Here is an 18,704-nt window from a genome sequence, read left to right as displayed (position 1 = left end):
ATCAGCACAGTATGTGCATGTGACTGAAAGAGCTCTGGAAATGGTGGTGATTTGCATTCTGGCCCCAGATCTATAACCCTGAGCAAATCCATGACCTCTCTGAGCCTCAGTTTTCCCATCTACACAATGAGAATACACACTTGTCCCGCCTACCTTAAAAAGAGGTGTTAGGAGGATTAAGATGAAATAAAGTACTGTGGGCTCTTTGAAAGTATATGTTTCATAACAAGGTATCACATTTACTATCAGTATTTTATGACTTAGCATCTTTCGCCCACATCACAGGCTCAGGACTGAGGTGGGCAGAGGAGGTGGTTGTTGTTTCTTTTTTTTTAACACAAATAAATGTCTTTCAAAGGTTGACTCTACGAAATTAAGTTATAAAGTGACAGTGACATTGCTTCCCACTTCCCCCATTCATGCCACTGAATTAAGAGTCTAAGTGAAGTGACCCACTCAGCCTGCCACTTGGGCACAGAAGCACAGCCATAAACCCAATGGGGTTGGCCGCAGGACCTAGGGAGAACAGGGCTCCCTCTCCAGCTGGGTAAGCCCTGTGCCCAGGTAGGATGAATGTGCACTTCCCCACAGGGCAGGCCTTCCCTGCCAGGGCAAGAACGGTGGGCCTGCTGATGAGACTGAGTAGAAGAGGGATGTAGGGCCCTCAGAGGGAGACACTTGCTCTGGTATCACATGGCACTGAGTCCTGGCCTTGCCACTGACCAGCTGTGAGACCTGACATAGAACTTAGTTCCTCTGGCCTTCCTACTTCTAAATGGAGCTAAAGGTGCCTACTCTGCAGGCTGATATGACAGCCCCGTAGTAATGACCGAAGCACCAGAGGAGTGGAGTGCAAGGCAGAGCGATAGAGGTTCCATGGTGCTGATGGCAGAGAGGCGGCAGTACAATGCTGGTAGATGCAGAGGGGGTGGTAGTTGTGTATATCTGAATAGGATTCCAGAGCATAACTGGGTCTGTTCAAAATCACAAGTAAGGTCCCAGCTAGAAAGAGAACCTTGAGCCTCCAAGGGCCCAAGCCACAGCAAAGACCCCTTGCAAAAATGGCTCTTGATCTCACATGCCCATGGGATCCTCATGACCACCTTGCTGAAACCTAGGAAGACTTTGGTCACAAGGGCTGCTCAGCAGAAGCTGCAGGGCACAAACCTCTCTGCTGCAGGAATGTTCTAGGTGTTCTAGGATGCCAGCAGGGGAAGAAGCAGAAATGCTTGCTTTCTCTTTCTGTCCAGCCCTGGGCCACTGGACCACAGAGCTCAGCAGGCTGCAAAGCTGGGAACTAAATTCTTGTTGAGCTCCACCCTACAATCTTCCACTTTCTGGTGAAGCAGCCTTCAGCCTTTCTAACAACCACTCTGGGAAGCCCATGTGGGATGCATTACTTCTGACCTTGGAGGGATGCCCAGACAAACCCGTAGATGATGACTGGCCGGCAGTCAGGAAAGGTGAAGAGCTCTGCAGCTCCAAGTGTGGCCCGAGGGCCAGGAGCATCAGCATCACCTGGGCACTTTTTGGGGATGCAGAGTCTCAGGTCCCCCCCCCAGACCTACTGGATCAGAGTCAGCATTTAAACAAGATTCTTGGGAGATTAATATGCCTGCTTATTTGTGTAGGGGGTGAGGTGGGGGTGGGGGCAGCAGGGCTGAATTCCTTCTGGAGGCTTTAGGGGGAAGATCCATTTCCTTGCCTTTTCCAGCTTGTAGAGGCCACCTGCACTCCTTGGTTGTTGACCCCTTGCTCTGCCTTCAAAGAGAGCAGAACACTCCAAAAAATTTAAAGAGGCAGTGAGATGTGTCTGGACTTCAGTCCTCCATCATCCCTGGTGATGTTTTTCACAGGATTAAATTAAATACTCATTCCTATTCACTCAGTAGGTATGTCCTATGCACCTGCCTGTGCCAGCCACTGCATTCGACCCCAGAAATAAGGCAGCAAACAACACTGGCACAGCCCAACTCCTGAAGAGCTTGTGGTGATGCCTTCTGAAGGCATGGAAACCAGGGCCAAGGTCAGAGCCAGTCTTCTGAGGCACAGGCTTCCCTGGCTGCCTCGGAGAGGTGCCCAGAGTGCTGGGCATTCACTGTGACACTTCCCCCTGCAGATGCCTCACCTTGCTGCTGACAGCAGAGCGTGAGGAGTGGCATCACCACAGGTGCTGGGATCACTACCTGGCATACTGTCAGGACACACTGTAGGTACAGAGACCTGAATTGCTCGATTGTAGCTGACTACCTCTCCGCCTGCCCCCTCTTCCTCCCCTTGCCTTCTTGCCTTCCACTCTTCTTCTTTCTCCTCTTCCAGAATTGTCCTACCTTGAAGAGGCCTCCTTTATCCTTTCCTGCCATTTTCTTTCCCCATGTCTTCCAAAACTCTCCATGTGCATTTTACCAGTTTATAGTGAAAACAACTGGGATCCAACAGTTTGCGAGTTTCTGTTTTACCCCAGGATGATGTCACCTACCCCTGGCACACAGCACTCAGGAACACCTATGGCTTTGTAATGTGAGTATTCCTTTCGAACATTCTTTAGCTCAAATGCATAGTTGGGGCAAGCCAATCATCCACCCACAGGCGCCAGGATGCTGGGACGCCTCCAGCCTTGCTGCTCCGAGAAAATTAAATGCAGCCGTAAGGCTCTGACGTGCCAGGCAGCCCTGCAGCTGGATGACATTTTGAAGGGCCAGAGGATCTCCCCTCATCTGTGAAGAGTAGCAAACATAGTTCAAACTTCTCTGGGAGAGGGGAGAACACAGATCAAGCAGGGCTGTTTGAAGCAGTATAATCCAAATTCACATCCTGGCCATGAAATACAGGAATTTTAGAAATTCATTCCTACAGAGGAGAATAAAGCACAGGGTTGTTCCACAGAGGCACAGAGCACATGGCCTGACTGCCTGAGCCCTCAGCCCACCCTGGTTCTCCCCAGCAGGCAACCAGAGCAGGATTCTGCGTCCATGGTCAATGCTGCGGACAAGGCCCCAACGCCAGCCTCCCTGTGATGTGATTGTGATGGCTCATGTGTGACTCCATCCCCAGAGAACCGAACTTGATCTCAAGGATAGAGTATCTGGCATAGATTCTCTCTTACTAAAAGGAAAGGAAAGAAAATTGCCTCTGGCTCTCCAAGTAAGAGAAATATAGACAGACTCCCTCTCCCCAATGCCTGTTTACAATACAGCTGATATAAATGAGGTAATGTGTTCACCCATGGCACTTGGGTATTCACAATAGAGGGCCTCGAGTCCCCTGTGATGGATGCAGGCTGGGAGTGGGAGGAAGGAGGGAGAACAACATTGATCCGATTCTCTGTGATGAGGTGCTCACAAAAGTGTAACATTTGTGAGGAGCACATGAGAGATCCCACTGTAGACCAAAGGACACCAAAGCTCAGCAAGATAAAGAGCAATGACTTTGAAATATCCAGATTCACATAGTAAAACCAGGTTTCAGAGCCTGCCTGGACTGATTCCTAAGTGCTTTTGGCTACAACCTGCTGTGTGCAGGAAGCCAACAAAACTCCAGAAACTTCTCCCAGGGAGGGCAGGGGCAGGGCCATACACATAGTGGCAGGCAGGCTAGCAAATAAAGCTTGGAAAATCCACAACATCCTTGGAAACGATGTAAGTGATAACTCCTCCCACGTTGCTGGCCAGCAGTGGGATTGGGGTTCAGACACTGATAGCCCTGACACCTTCCATCGTCCAGAGCCAATCCTCACAGATGTGCAGCCTCTCACCCACCAGCCATGGTGCCAGAGTTGCCCTTCCAGCCACACATTGCTGCAACAGACACCCACATGCCCACCGGCCTTCTTTAAGTCAACCAGTCACCACCCTAGTTCTCAGGCAGCTCCTGTCTCTAGGCCTGGATTCCCTATGTGGCTGGCCCCCAGTAGGAAATCTTGCCCTTGTCTCACTCAGCTCCTAACCTGATAGCTCCAAACCTTATTCTCACCAAGGCCAGGACACTCCCCTTTCTGAATCCCACACTTGGACCGTAACAAACCCTCATTGTTTGTCAAATCCAATTACTGATGTGGAATCTTTTGGCCACACATCTCACCTCAGGGTTTCAGCCCTGGGCAAGTTCACTATGGATTCAGTGAGACCCAGGAATGACAACAGAACATTCTTGGGGTAAAACAGCTTTATTCTCCAGGCGGTGGGTTGAGCACTAGAATCACGTCTGCATCCAGAAGTCACAGGTCTGCAATCCTCCATCTCCCAAGCAGAGATCTTTATATGGTGACTCAGTCAATAATACCTTATTGCCTATGGGTGTGGAAGCATTAGCCTAGCAGTAGGCCAATTAACATCATCAAGCAGTTTAGGGTCGGGTGAGGATCCTGGCCATAGGAACTTCCATTTTCCCCATACCACCTGCCTCAGAATCCAATTCCACAAATGAGTCACCTCTCCACCTGCCCAGTGCCTACCTCTTCTCCACCTCCACTGCTAAGATCCTGGCACACATTCCAGCCCAGCCCATCTGAGCCATGACTGCTCACAGGTGCAGACACTGCTGGTGACACAGCTGTGACATGAGTTATTTAGCATCAGTGTGTAAAACATGTAGAACAGAACTTCACTGCCTGACAGTAAACTGAGTTACAGGATTGAATCACAGCACTGTGACAAGTAAGGAGTTTTCACCCATAACTGTTTGTAAAGTGATTTATTGATTTTAACATGACACATCTAACTGGCGCACTCTGGTCTCTGACCACATGCAATATAGACATCCCATTCACCTCCCCATCACTGCAACTGCAGACACCGGGAGGTGGAGATAAAGTGAAAGCCTAAAAGCCCAGCAAGTCAATGGTGCATGTGGTGTAACATCAAACCACGCCCACTCTGCAGGAGGCAATGACCCACATCTCTGTGGCAAGGAGCTGGTGAAAATTGCACAATTAGAAGCATACGAGGTGCTGGACACACAGTCATAGGGAGAAATTGAATTGCTCACTGACAGTGTTTGCTCATGCAAAGCAGCTACAGAGGTCATTACCAAGTAACAGGGCAGAAATCAGTAACACTGACAGCCAGGCAGCCTAAAATCTCAGCTTGTACCCAAGAGCACCAGAGAAAGCTGGCCCAGAGCCCAGCATCTGCTGTGGCCTGCACATTAGGCACCGGTGCACCTACCCCAGCCTGCCCATCCCAGCCAGCTTCCCCACCCTCCTCCTCAGTGGGCCCCACCAGTGTCCTCACCTGTTGTCCCTTGCTGGTCAGAACTCCTCCTTCTAGAAGCAGTGCACAGTGGGAAGATGTCTTAGGGCCTCTTCAAAGCCCACATCTTACAGCCTCCCCACGCCTCTCACTGCAGCTCGGAAAGCTGCCTTTTGAATTTCACCTCTGCCCTCCAAGAGCAGTGCTTCTCAGAATCACCTGAAGAGCTTGCTAAAACACAGATTGCTAGGATCCTCCTAATTTAGTAGGACTAGAGAGAGTCCAAGAATCTGCTTGCTAACAATTCCCAGGTGATGCTGATTTTCCTGGTCCTAGGAGCACCTTTGGAGAACCACTGGGCTTGTGAACACCTGAGAGGGCTTTGAATCAGTGGCAGGCACAGCCAGCAGTTCACCAGTCTATAAAACATGCCTGTCCTGAGCCCAAGTTGGAAGCAGATAGGAAAACACAAGAACAGCCCAACTTTCTCATCCAATGTAAGACCTCGTCCACCTGAGCAGAGACCTGGCTCTAATATTGTTTGTGAGTTCCTGTTATGGGACCATCAGCAATTAAATAAGACTTTCACGGTACTTTCATAACACACCATGTGGTATGGGACCCAAGACAAACTTCTTACTGAAACCCAGTCAGCTGCAGATGCCAGGTTCTGAGCCTTTCATGCATTTGCAAGGCTGGCAACTGACAGGGGCCCAACAGCCTGATGTGGGCAGCCCCACCTGGGGAAGGCATTCTTGGTAGGTCCTCCTGGGGCCTCCCTCAGGGTTGCTGCTTCTACCCGAAGGACTTCTTTCATTTATAAAGCAAAGAGAATATGGAGCTTTATGCCCTGGTAGGAGTGCGATGCAGTAGTTTACTCTGGCCTCCCACATTCCAGCGAAGAGAAAACAGAGCTTGTAGTGAAGGAATATAGGCTCCAGGCCTGTTGAGCACTAACTGAATATGTGACCTCAAGCAGGGTCTCAACATCCCTGAATATGTCTGTCTTGCAAATGTGTTTCAGCCTCGGGCAAGTTCACTATGGTTTCAGTGAGACCAAGGAACGACAATGGAACATTCCTGGGTTTATTACCCAGCTCGTTCTCCCAGTGATAGGTTGAGCACTAGAATTACATCTGCATCCAACAGTCCACAAGTCTATAATCATCCTTCATCCCTGCCTCTGCCCAGAGCACTGGGCAAAGCTCTTTAGTGAGTCAGTCAATAATAGCTTATTGCCTACTGGTGTGGAAGCAGTAGCCTAGTTGCAGGCCAATTACATCATCAAGTGGTTTGGGGTTGGTTTAAGGATCCTGGCCATAGAAACTTCAATTTTCCCCACAATGTCACTTCTTCTGTTAAGAGAAAATAATCTGTCCTAATTCACTGGGTTATCACAAATGGCATAATGATGCTGTATGACATTATTTATTTTCATTAGTATTACTGTTATTTTTCTAGGACAGGATTATCTACCCAAAAGCAGCTTCCTCACTGTTCTGAGATACTTTCCTGAACCCCTTTTTCCCCTGACATTGTTTTTCAATAGTAGCTGTTTATTGAGCTCCTTCTCTTTGCCAAGTCTTGCACCAAATACCGTAGCCCGAGAATGAAGTGGATAAGATTCTCATCCTTAAAGAGCCCTCAGTCTAGTGGGAGGAATAGGACTGTCAAATAATCCTGTTCCAGTAAATGTGTTGATTCAAGGGTGCGCAGAGGGCACTCTGAAGCAGACGTGAGGCCTGTGGAAGAGAAGGCTAGTTCCTACCCAATATTTAGTCTTCCTTCTTCCTAAGGAACAGAACACCCAGGAAAAAAGACTACATTTTCCAGCCTCCCAGGTAGCTAGATATACCATGTGACTAAGTTCTAGCTAATAAAATGTAATGCTGCTAGGAAATCTTTTAAAATAACAATTGGCATGTACCCTCTCCCCTTACTCCTTTCTCCATCTTCTTGCCAGAAATACAGATGTGAAGGTCAGAGATCCAGCTGCATCTTAAACCATGAGGACAGGGATGTTAAGATGATAGGGTAGTGAAGGGGAAGAGGTCTGTATCCCTAACAGCTTTGTGTACCAGTCCTGAGCTGCCTGTCTCCAGAATTCATGCACATGAGAGAAGATAAACTTCTATCTTATTTTTAAGATGCTAGTATTTGATGTTTTCTGACATGTGCAACTGAGTTTAATCCCAACTAAAAATCAAGGCCAGATTATGAGTGGCCTGAGGATGCTGGACCTTATTATATAAGCAAATAAGGAGCTATAGACAGTTTATATGCTGCAGAGTAACTTGATATGGATAGGTAAATGCCGAAGGAATAGAAATGACCCAAGATGTAAAGGATCTGAAAGCTTATTTCTGTTGATTGAAATGAAGAACTGATTTGGAGGGAAAGCAGATAGAGGTGCATGGTTGTAGACTTGTGCACTTTGAGGTGACTCAATGACTCCGTGTTAAAGAATCCAAAAGGGAGCTGGAAGTGTAGAAGCAAATTTTGAGAGGGAGGTAAGGACTAGAGCCATAGATTTGGAATCACTCATGCAAAAGTAATAGCTGACATGCTACAATATGGATGACATTAAGCTAAGTGAGATAAGCTAGTCACAAAAGGACAAATACTGTATAATTCCACTTAAATGAGGTACGTACAGTGGCCAAATTCACAGAGACAGAAAGTAGAAAGTGGTTGCCAGGGGCTGGGGGAGGGGAGAATGGGGAGTTTGTATTTAATGGGGACAGAGTTTGTTTTGCAAGATGAAGAGAGTTCTGGAGAAGGGCGGGGGCGATGTTGCACGACATCAATGTACTTAATACGGCTAAAGTGTACACTTTAAAATGGTTAGGATGGTAAAAAATACGTACATACATAAAGACATGAATGAGTAAATAAATAAATAATCTAGTAAGTTTTAGATGTCATAACTGAAAGCCTGAGAGTAGAAGAGGTTTCCTGGGAAAGAGGGAAAAGTGAGCCAGAGGGGCTCACCTTTGAGAAACAGAAAAAAGGAGGTGGTGTAAAGAAAGACGATTGGTCTGAGAGGTGGGAAGAGAGGAAGGAAAGACTTCATGTCACGAAAGCCAGAGAGGGAGAAAATTTGTGACATGATTGGGAAACTTTTAGAAAATAACAGTGCCAGAGAAAGAGAGAGATTGTTCAACAAAGTCTAGCCCAATTGTTTTGATAACAAAGGAGTCTCTGAGTTAGCACTGAGTACAAGACTAAAACTGCAGGTGGTGGCCATCTAAATTGGATTTTTCAAAGCTGGTCAAAGAAAACATCATCTACAAGCAACACAGGGCTGGCATGAGGAGTACAGGCACCCGTTCCACTGTAACCATTCTCAAAGTAAAAGGCTGCCGACATGAGTAGAATGGAGAACGCATCAAATCAGAAGTCAGTGTCCGAACTACGATAAAAACTCGGAAACCCGTGGTAAAAGTGCTTGCAGCATACCAGGGTAAGTGCCAAGGAAGAGCAAGATCAACGGCCCCGGAAAAAAGAGAATTCTAGAAAAGAATCTTCACTGTCTCAAACTGCTCACTAACACTGTGAGCCAGTTCGGGGAGGTGACCTTTAACACTTCCTCCATCTGCGGTCACTTTAAGAACTGAGGCATGTGAAAAAAAAACCTTAGCGTATTGCCTGGGAACAGAATTCCTCTTAAGGAGGAAACTCTTTTCCCATAGGAAAAAAGCCTCTCTAAACCTTCAGGTGGCAGGTATGACTGGAGGCATAGGTTAGCAGGAGACAAGCCAACAAAAGAAAATTAAACAGAGCTGCATGGCGTAGGGGTGAGAGAATGGAGGGGGAGGTCTAGGAGGTCTGCAGTCACCAAAGAACTTCTAAGAACAGAGGGTTGTCATGGTCCACTGTTTGCAACTCTGTATTGAAAACACCTCTCCTCTGCCTCCTCAAACTTTATTAGAGTAGGGAGATTTGGGTAAACAGTAAGGAACAAAGGATGAATTCCATTTTGGCAGGACACCAGGGTAACAATAAAGGAAGAGGCCCAAGGCCAGAGCAGAGAACAAGAACTCACTGGAGACAGGAAGTTGGAAGGAGAGGAGCCCAGGCGAATGAGATCAGGAACCCCAGGCAACATGTGCAGGAGATTACGATAAAGGGCCGGCTTCAGGAACAGCTGCACTGGGGTTTGCCGTTGTTGTGATTGTTTTTAGCACTGTACCACCTGTGTCCTTATTCTGTCTCAGTCCTGTCTCCTTCAATCCTACCTAACAAGTTGCAAGGATGAGGGGGTGGTTCACAGTGTCACGTAAAAACTGAGAAATGAAAAAAAAGAATTAAGGGAAGGTCATCAGACTTACACAAGAGCAAGTCACCAGTGACACCGGACGAGGAGTTTTCAGCAGGAGTGGGGCCAGGGTCACCCCATGTAATTGAGCCATTTGTGCACTGCACAAAGCCTGCCCAGCTGCAGTTTTGGGGACAAAAGGCAGATGGCAGGAAGGTTATGAATGACTAGCTAGTGAAGAGATGAAGGCCATGTATCTGGAGTTCCTATATGGGGATTTATATTATTTATTTATTGCTGCATACAAAATGACTCCAAAATTTAGCAGCTTAAAACAACAAACCTTTATTATCTCACAGTTCTGTGAGCCAGGGATCCAGGTGCAGCTGAGCTGAGAGATGCCTGCTCAGGGTCTCTCGTAATGCTGCAATAAAGCTGTCTGCTGGGGATGCAGGCATTTCAGGACTCAGCTGGAGTGAAGGATCCCCTCCTAAGCTTAGTCATGGGGAAGCTGGCAAGCCTCAGTTCCTCATAGGCTCTTGGGCTGAGGGTCTCAATTCCTCGCCACGCCACGTGGGCCTTTCTATAGAGCTGCTGGCAACATGGCGGTTTGCTTGCCCCAGTGTGAATGATCTGAGAGAGAGAGAGAGAAAGAGGTTGGGAAGGGAAGAGGAGGGGAGGAGGCAGGAGAGAGAAGAGGAGGAAAGAGGAGAGGGAAATGCAGATGTCCAGTTCAGAAGCCAGTCTTTTTTTTTTTTTTTGACACTGAGTGATAGTTTGCAGTGAAATAGTTTATTGAAAGCACAGTGAGAAAAACTGAGGCTCCAAGAAATATTTCAGATCAAGACACACACCTACAAATCACATCTCCAGCTGGGAACCACCCTTTCCCAGATTTTTTTTTTTTTGGTATCATTAATCTACAATTACATGAGGAACATTATGTTTACTAGACTCCCCCCTTCACCAAGTCCCCCCCACATACCCCATTAGTCACTGTCCATCAGCGTAGTAAGATGCTGTAGAATCACTACTTGTCTTCTCTGTGCTGCACAGCCCTCCCTGTGCTCCCACACACATTATACATGCTAATCGTAATGCTCCCTTTCTTCTTCCCCCCCTTCTCCCTCCCTTCCCACCCATCCTCCCCAGTCCCTTTCCCTTTGGTAACTGTTAGTCCATTCTTGGGTTCTGTGATTCTGCTGCTGTTTTGTTCCTTTAGTTTTTCCTTTGTTCTTATACTCCACAGATAAGTGAAATCATTTGGTACTTGTCTTTCTCTGCCTGAAGCCAGTCTTTTTATAACCTGATCTTGGAAGGGACGTCCCATCCCTTTTGCTGTATTCTACTCTTAGAACAGGTCACTAAGTCCAGCCTCATTCAAAGGGAGGGGATTACACAAGAGTATGAATAATGGGAGATGGGGATCATTGGGGGCCATCTTAGATGCTGCCTCTCAAGATATAAAGGTTCAACCACTCTTTCAGAGAGAAAGCAAATCTTTCTCTTACCCTGGGGGTAAAATCACTAAGAGACAAAAAGAATTTGGGAAAAGGTCTAAGCTCACTTTAAGCAGGGACCGGAGTGCATTCCAATTAGTGACACAGTGGCTAAGTTGAGCAAGGTGCTGAAACAATTGCCATTGGCAGCTCCTCAGCAGGGGCCTGGTCATCTGCTTCACAGGGCATCAGCTTTGGTGCACAAGTAAGTTGTCTGCCTCTACCTTATGTGGGTATGAAAAAAGTTCATGACTGCCAACAAAGGTTTCTAATCCAGAGGAACAGCCCATGCAAAAATATAAAGAGGCATTCAAGGAAAGCAAAGCGCCTCACAGACCAGCCTTGTTTCTGCTTTCTGTGTGGGCTGACCTGTTTATGCAGAAGTGTGGAGGGAAGAAAATACTCACTCACCAGATCAGCCCATAACAGGCACCACCTGTTTCTAGCACCTCCAGTTCTGGAGGTGTGCTGGTCCCTAGATGGCTGGGCTTGAGGCTGCCACCCATTCCTACACATACAAGCCTTATGTGGAGACTTGCCCCTGGCCTCACCTTGACTCACACCCACCATGAGACTCTTTAAGCTTTCTTTTAAACTTCTGGACCACAGAGAAGCACAGGAACAAAAGAGGTACTCTCAATTTGGAATATACTATTAGACTATAGCCAACTCTTCTGGATTCTTTTAAAGGCTCCTGGAATTTCTGAATCACTCTGAATTGATTCAATTCATAAATACTTATCAAGGGCCTGTTATGATGGTGAGTCAGCTCTAGGCCATAGGTTGCTCAGATGAAGTGAGCCAGGAAGAGACAGAACTGGGAAGAGGGCCAAGCTGGTGGGCATGGTGGCAGGAGCTGTCATGCCAGAGATTACAGCTAGGGTCAGTTCATCAGGAAAGGACAGTTACCATGAATCCAAACATCCTAAACAAGTGCAGAGACTGACATGAGATCAAAGAGAAGATACATATAAGACAGAATCTATGTGGAAGAGCCGAGGCTAATACTCAGCAGTTCCAAGTGAACAGGGAAAACATGGGTAGCCCTAGCAAGAGAGTAAGAGGTCAGGAAGCCCAGCACCTGTCCCTGCAAACAGGGGCCATCTCTGACTTGTTCAGCATCCTTTTCCCAGTATCCAGCACAGTGACAAATTAAGGTGCTCAGGTCAACCAGGAGAACACAAGGATGTAGTCATTTATGTGACACTCATAAATCAAGGTTTGTGGTCCACAGTGGGCCTCCGGAAACTAGCAGACAATAGTGTTCAGACCCAGAGGCTGAGAACGAAATCTCAGGATCCAGAACAGGTAGGTGGGGCCAGCTAAAAGCCCAACCAAATTATGAATACTGATTCCAGGGTTTTCTCAGGATTAACTGTAAAATTAATTAATTCTAGAATTAATCATTTTAAGCAGCCTTTCTGCTTCTGCTAGAATGATAACTGGAAACATGTCTGTCTTGCTTATTGGGTATCCCGGGGCCTAGGACAGGGCCCTGTGCTCAGTAAATATGTGTTAAGGAAACAACTTCTCCCAGAGAAAAATGAGACTCTGCAGAGGGTGGAGCATAGGTCTAGAACCCAGAGAGCACAGGTCAATACAGAAGGAGATATTTTTTTCTTTCCAGGTGATAGTGAATTGGGAGGAACTAACAGAGCCCAGACTTCAGATTGAGAACAAGCAATAAAATGCCAACCTTCTATTCCACATTCCTTACCCTCACTTTCCTGGATCTCCTTCAAATGACACTAAGCCATTCACCTGTCCCAGGGCCTAATCTCCAGATTGTGAATATGTGCAGGCAGAAACCAAGCTAACAAACTTCAACATGACACTGTGAAATATTTCCTCTACCCATAACTAGGTGGGCAGTTGAGCAACTCACTTAACCTGTCTCTATTTTAGCCTCAAACTATTTCTTCATCTGTACTGTTCCAGAAGCTTTATGTTTTGATGTTGTCTCCCTTATTTCCTTTAGCTTTTATTGCCTTTGCTTTTGGCGTCAAATCCAAAAAATCATTGCCAAGGCCAATGTCAAGGCATTTATTCCCTATGATTTCTTCTAGGAGTGTTACAGTTTTAGATTTTACAATCAAGTTTTTAATCCATTTTGGGTTAATTTTTGTATGTGGTGTAAGAGAGCAGTGGTCCAGTTTTTACTCTTTTGCATGTGGCTGTCCAGTTTTACCAACACCATTTATTGAAGAGATTGTCCTCTCCCCATTGTATATTCTTGGCTCCTTTGTTGCAAATTAGTTGACATATATGCATGGGTTTATTTCTGGGCTCTCTATTCTGTTCCACAGTTGTATGTGCCTGTTTTTATGCCAGTGTCATACTGTTTGATTACTATCACCCTGTAATATAGTTTGAAATCAGGAAGCATGATGCTCCAGCTTTGTTCTTGCTCAAGATTGTTTTGGCTATTTGAGAGTTTTGTGGTTTCATATAAATTTTTGATGTTTTTACTATTTCTGCGAAAAATGCCATTGGAATTTTGATAGAGATTGCATTGAATCTGTAGACTGCCTTGAAGGTATGAACATTTTAACAATATTAATTCTCCCAATCCATGAACATGGAATATCTAAAGGAAACCACCAACATAATGAAAAGGCAACCTAAGAATGGGAAAAAATATTTGCAAACCAAATATCTAATAAGTAGTTAGTATCTAAAATATGTAAGGAACTTGCACAACTCAATAGCAAAAACCCAAATAACCCAATTAAAAATTGGGCCAAGGATCTAATTAGACATTTTCCAATGAATATACACAAATGGTCAACAGGTACAGGAAAAGATGCTCAACATAACCAACAATCAGGGAAATGTTAATCAAAACCACAATGAGATATCACCTCATACCTGTTAGGATGGCTATTATCAAAAACACAAGAGAAAAACACTAGTGAGGATGTAGAGAAAAGGGAACCCATAGACACCACTAGTGGGAATGTAAACTGGTACAGCCACTATGAGAATAGTATGGAGGTTCCTCAAGAAATTAAAAATAGAATTACCATATGATGCAGCAATCCCACTTCTCAGTATATATCCAAAAGAAATGAAACCATTATCTCAAAGCAATATTGTATTCCCATGTTCACTGCAGTATTATTCACAATAGCCAAGTAGAGAAACAATCTAAGTGTCCACTGACAGATGAATGGATCAGGAAAATGTGATCCATTCATATATAATATATATTATACATAATAATAAATACATACATACACACACACACACACACACACACACACACATATATATATATACATATATATATATTATTCAGCCTTTGGAAAAGAAGGAAATCCTTTCATTTGCAGCAACATGGATCATGGATGAACCTAAGTGAAATATGCCAAACAGAGAAAGACAGATCCTGCAGGGCATCATTTATATGTATCATTAAATTATTTTAAATGTCAGACTCTCAGAAACAGAATAGAAAAGTGATTGCAAGGGTTAAATATGTGTGCATTCTAGAAAAATAAGGAGAGGTTGGTAAAAGGGTACAAACTTTCACTTATAAGATGAATATGGTCTGATGATCTTATGTGTAACAATGGTGACTCTACTTGCTAACACTGTATTTTACAATTGAAATTTGCTGAGAGTAGAACTTAAATGTTCTCACCAAAAATAAACCAAAAAAGGTAAATATGTGAGGTGATGGATGTGTTAATTGACTAGGTAGGGGGAATTTTCCACAATGTGTCTGCTAGCAAATCATCAGGGTGTAACTTCAAATATCTTACATTTTGTCAATTATACCTCAATAAAGCTATAAAAACAAAACAAAACTATTTCTTCATCTGTAGAAGGAAGGCAGTAGACTAGAAGAAAGATTCTGTGGTTCCCCTTCTTTTCTGATATCCTGTGATTCAGTTGTTCTGGTCTGTTTTAAAGAGGATACAGATTAGGATTGACCCACCGTGAAATACTCAGTGGCTCATCTGCTTCTAATGTGAACTGGAGCCTGGAAGAAACACCATATACACACACCCTCTCCGTTCTGTCTCCAGGGAGTCTGGCTCTCCTGGAACACTGTGTCTGTGGAGGAAGGTGAAGCATATTTCCTGTAGGCAGTTACTTATGTTTCCCAGGCCCTCTGGAGAAGAGGCAGCATGACGAAGCTGAAAGCTCCCTGGGCTTACAAATGAAAAGCCGTGTGAGCTGGGCAGTCCACCCGTCCTCTTTGGAGCTCCATCTGTTCAACTGAAATGCAGTGAACACCTGCCCTGCCACCCTCACAAGCCTATTGGAAAAAGGCTTCTCCACAACAGTGCTGAACAGATGTAAAATACTGTTAGGAGAACCTGGTCAAAATGGCTGGTAGGACATGAAAGAATGTGTGGGGCAAACAGTCCACAGTTTGGATACACAAAGCACTTCTTAAATATTTGTGCATTCTAGAAAATTAAGATGAAAGCTGGACTTTGTGAGTCAGTCTGGTAATAGGCAATGTGGTATAGCTGCTGAGCCAGTAAAACTGGAGGATAACAGTTCCAGCTTGGCCATTTATGAGCTGGGTGACTATGTGCACGTCACTTCATCTCCCCTGAGTCTCAGGTGTCTCATCTATAAAATGGGTATAATCTTCTTGCCCTGCCTACTTCCCAAAGTTGCCACTGGATCAAATAAGATCATTCTGAAAAACGTGGCCCACTGTAAAGTCTCCCACACACTGGGCGTCGCTCCTGCGGGGCGCTTAGCAGGGGCTCCTAGTCATTAATAACCCCGCTGAGCCAGGGCGGCGCATCCAGCCTATGGCACCAGCCTAACAGCATCACGTCGACAGGGTAGTCAGACACCTACATAAGGTGATTTATGAGCAACTATAAGGCTTCATTTGCCCCCAGAACTTCCTCCTCCTCCCCAGCATTAGAATCTTTCCCATTAGAATCACTCCTGTGGGGCACGTGCAGTTGAGAGAGAACCCAGAGCACAAGGGTGTCTGGGCAAGGGGCAAGTAGGGGCTGGAAGCCAACCTCAGCTCCATGAAGCACGGCCTGTGTCTGCCAGAGGGAGGGGCTCTTTTCTCTCATTCACACAGAGGATCAACACAGCCCTCACCTGAAGGTTAGAAAACAAGTGACAAGGGTTTAAATGAAGAAATGTTCTCTGGAATGGGAGAGTCACCCTTCCTCTGCCTCCCATTAGTAAACAGAATTCTGGCGAAACAAAATGCCAACCAGTGAATTTCATGTGTGTGTGTGTGTGTGTAAACCTTAGTCCTTGAGGGTGTGGCAGAAGAGGGCACTGTGATGGGACCCTCCCAGGAAGCCCAGTGTTGGCCTTGGAAGCTGGGAGACATGGGTGAATCCTGGGTAAGAGACAGGGAAGCATGATGTCCATCTGGGGTCTGGGGGATAGAGGTAATGCAGGGTAGCTTGGCCAACATAAACTTGCCTGACCTCATATTCTTGTTGAAGGTCAGTCCTTCCAGCCTAGGCTATAGGGTAATAACTACAGGCAATAACTACAGTGTGATATTATATGAGGGGTTACCAGTTCCACCCTCTGACCACCAAGATGAGGCCCGAGCCTTCCCCCAATATGCTTGCTAGAGCACTTCCTATTCCCACCTAGTTTTGGCAACACAGTCAGACCCTGAGCGCTGCTGGGTGACTTCTGTCGACAGCAATTAGGAGCCGCAGTGACTCCAAGGTCACTGCGTCCTTGTGCACTTGGGTGACTCTCCTGCCCCTCCTTTTTCTCCAGATGAGACACCTCATTGTCTGAGGCTTGTGAATCTTCCAGGGAGTTCTGGGAACTGGACACAGGCAAGATAATAAACAGAGACAGCCTAATGTGCCATTGTGGGAGGGAAGGAGGCTTTCCCTCAGGGAGGGCAGCACAATAGCCCAGGGTGCAGCTTCCTATAAACCTTGGTACTGGAGCCTCACAGCCAAGGGCATGGCCATCTCACAGCTGCAGAGGGAGGCTATAGCCTGGCTGTTCCTCTAGGCGTTGAGATAAGCAGAAGGGCCACAGAGAAGGGCTTTCCTTTCGGTGGAATGAAGCCTCTAACCTGGCCCTTCCCCAAGGAGTCCATCCCCTCACCTTTGGAGTCTGAGAAACTTATCCATGGAAAGAAGCAAAAGGAAGAAGACATATATTGAGAAATGGTATACCCTCCCTGACCTCCAGTTTTAAGGAATGAGGAAAAGAGGGCTACTTATTATGAAAGGCCATTGGTCTGGATGAAGGCTTAGAAGTGGACCCTTCAAAGCATTTTCAAAGTTTTTCAGTTTTAAAGCAAAATTGATTTGAAGGCCAAAGAGTCACCTCTTTTCAAGAATGGGTATTATGTTAACACAATTGTGCAGCTGGTCTCATAGCCCATTCACAATTCTCATACTATTATCTCTGTTTTTGATACGTTTGAACGTCCACAAGGCATTACCAGAAAAACACGCAGCCATGCTCTCCCAGTCACCTTAGTGAGTGATTCTCTGTCTTTTTAATTAGGGTTCCTCTTGAGGCTCTCATAAGATATCACCATAATACAGGCCACCCCTAACATTCATGGGGCCCAACACCACAGTACAAGAGGCCCATATACAAAGGCCTAATGTTTAAAAGTTATAGATCAAGCTAACAAACAAAATGTGTTATCAACCCTATCATGACAAATACATATTCACAGTGACTTAGAAGGCCAGGTTCAAGTTTAGAGGTCTCACCCTCCTTGGAATTCTGCTACACAAAGAGCCTGCCCCCCAAATGCTCGGCCCTGGATCCATGGACTTCTCTTCCTATCCTCCACTCCATTTGCCCTTGTCCCAGCCCACATGTCCAGGCTCCAACCATATACAGCACTACCAGCCTCCTGTTTGGCACCCTTTGAGCCATACTCTCTGTGATCTCTGCCTCTGGTAGGATGGACCTGGGAAAAAGGCTTGGGCAGGCTTGGGCCATTCAGACAGGGAATTCTAGGAACCTAGAAATTCCCTAGGTGCCCAAAGAATGTTCTAGAAGAGGGTCATAGACTACAGGTAGTCACATGTCCTTGACCCTGCAGATTCCTTAGCACAGAGAGAGGCATGGTTGAAAGAGGGTTATCGTGGAGGTCCTCTAAAGTACAGAGCCCAGGGCATCTAAGGGCATTATTGTGTTGTTAAATGTCCATGCTACTCTAAGCAATCTACAACGTCATTATAATCTCTATCAAAATTCTGATGGTGTTTTTCACAAAAATACAAAAATGTCTAAAATTTGTGTGGAACCACAAAAGCCTCCAATTAGCCAAAACAATCTTGAAGAAGAACAAAGCTGGAGGTATCACACTTCCTGATTCCAAGCTATATTAGAAAACAGTAAGGTATTGGCATAAAAAGAGCCATATAGATCAATGGAACAGAATAATGAGCCCCGAAATAACCCATGCATATATGGCCAATTAATTTTCAGTAAAGGAGCCAAGAATATGCAATGGGGAAAGGACTTCAATAAATGGTGCTGGGAAACTGGACAGCACATGCAAAACAATGAAACTGGACCACCCTGTTATGCCATACACAACAATTAACCCAAAATGGATTAAAGACTTAAATGTAAGACCTGAAGCCATAAAAATCCTAGAAGAAAACACAGGCAGTAAGCTCCTTGACACTGGTCTTAGCAATGATTTTTTGGATTTGACACCAAAAGCAAAATCAACAAATGGGACTATATCAAACTGAAAAGCTTCTTCACAGCAAAGGAAACCATCAACAAAATAAATGGCAAACTACTGAATGGAAGAAA

At 45.6% G+C, this 18,704-nt stretch overlaps 1 long non-coding RNA gene across 1 annotated transcript in view; it reads right to left on the bottom strand.

Annotated features, from left to right (window-relative positions):
- Positions 1-9,767: 9,767 nt before the first annotated feature.
- The window catches only part of LOC118921637 (uncharacterized), a 43,455-nt gene continuing 34,518 nt past the window's right edge, over positions 9,768-18,704 (bottom strand). Inside the window, exon 2 of the long non-coding RNA XR_005028436.2 lies at positions 9,768-10,080. This is a non-coding gene — a long non-coding RNA (uncharacterized LOC118921637). The remainder of the gene's footprint in view (positions 10,081-18,704) is intronic.

This window comes from Manis pentadactyla, chromosome 2, assembly GCF_030020395.1.
Source record: "Manis pentadactyla isolate mManPen7 chromosome 2, mManPen7.hap1, whole genome shotgun sequence".
Classification (NCBI taxonomy): domain Eukaryota; kingdom Metazoa; phylum Chordata; class Mammalia; order Pholidota; family Manidae; genus Manis; species Manis pentadactyla.
This window is presented reverse-complemented; position numbering and strand designations above follow the sequence as displayed.